This window comes from Austrofundulus limnaeus, unplaced genomic scaffold (genome assembly GCF_001266775.1).
Source record: "Austrofundulus limnaeus strain Quisiro unplaced genomic scaffold, Austrofundulus_limnaeus-1.0 Scaffold220, whole genome shotgun sequence".
Taxonomy (NCBI): Eukaryota; Metazoa; Chordata; class Actinopteri; order Cyprinodontiformes; family Rivulidae; genus Austrofundulus; species Austrofundulus limnaeus.
In genome coordinates this window covers 433,164-434,713 of record NW_013952622.1, presented here as the reverse complement: position 1 = coordinate 434,713, position 1,550 = coordinate 433,164, and positions in this window count along the sequence as shown.

The following is a 1,550-nucleotide window of genomic DNA, read 5'->3' as shown; positions in this document are numbered from 1 at the left end:
CAGTTCTGAAGGCAAAAGGGGGTCCAACCCGTTACTAGCGTGGTGTACCTAATAAAGTGGCCGGAGAGTGTATAGTATCTGTAATCTATCATTGTCAACTGGAATATTTCCCGACAACATGAAAATAGCCAAAGTAATCCCTCTCTWCAAGGGTGGTGAGAAACGTGTTTACAAACTATAGACCAATATCATTGTTACCTCAGTTTTCAAAAATTTTGTACAAGTTGTTTGTAATCAGATTAGATCAGTTCATTGATAAACAAAAATATTTYAAGTAAAAATCAATATGGTTTTAGAGCTAATAACTCAACATCAATGGCTCTCATGGACTTAATTGAACAAATATCAACAGCTGTGGATCAAAAACGATACTGTGTCCGTGTTTTCGTTGATTTAAAAAAAGCATTTGATACCACTGACCACAGTATCCTTCTGGAAAAATTAAACAAATATGGTATAAGAGGTCCAGCACTACAGTGGGTATCAAGTTATTAACCAATAGGAAACAGTTTGTAATTAATGGTGTAAGATCTGAACTTTTTAATATTGAATGTGGGGTTCCACAGGGTTCTACACTGGGACCAAAGTTGTTTCTCCTATATATTAATGACTTGGTAAATGTATCAGGGTTGTTTAAATGTGTTTTGTTTGCAGACGACACCACATTTTTTTGCTTGGGTAACAACATTGAACAGATGATGGAAATGGTGGAAATGGAAATTGTAAAAGTACAAAATTGGTTTAAACATAATGAATTATCATTAAATTTGGATAAAACAAATTACATGATATTTAGTAATAGAAAGAAAACAATTGATGTTCCACGTAGAGTAGAGGGTGTTGAGATCTGTAGAGTTAATGAGGTAAAGTTTTTGGATGTCATCTTGATGAAAAACTGACATGGAGTCATCATATRAATTACTTAAGAACAAAAATGGCAAAATCTATTGCAGTACTGAATAAAGTTAAGGAATTATTCAATAATAAAGGACTATTTACACTATGCAATAATTGTTCCACATTTGTTTTATTGTATAGAAGTCTGGGGAAAAGCATGCAAAACCATTACTAATCTACTGTATTTTTGATCTTACAAAAAAGAGCCATAAGAACTATTACAAGAAAGCATTACTATCACCCATCTAACATATTGTTTCATCAATTAAAATTGTTAAAATTTCACGAGTTGGTTGATTATTCTGCAGGTTATGTATAAGGCTCATAGAAATGTGTTGCCGTCAAACATCCAATCACATTTTGTTAAGAGGGAAAGCTGCTATAATTTGAAGAGACTACAAATGTTTGTTAAACCGAAAATCAGAACAAATTTGAAGGACAGATGCACTTCAGTAAAAGGTATAAGACTATGGAATAACCTAGAGCAGTGGTTCCCAAACCTTTCAGCTTTTGACCCACAAAATAACAGTAGCAGAGACCTGTGGCCCCAACTATTTTTGGCTGATAAACATTTGTAACAGGTCAACAAAACATGGGCAAAGTAACAATTTTTCCATTTTAAGTATACTAACCTCACTCCTTTGTAACAACTA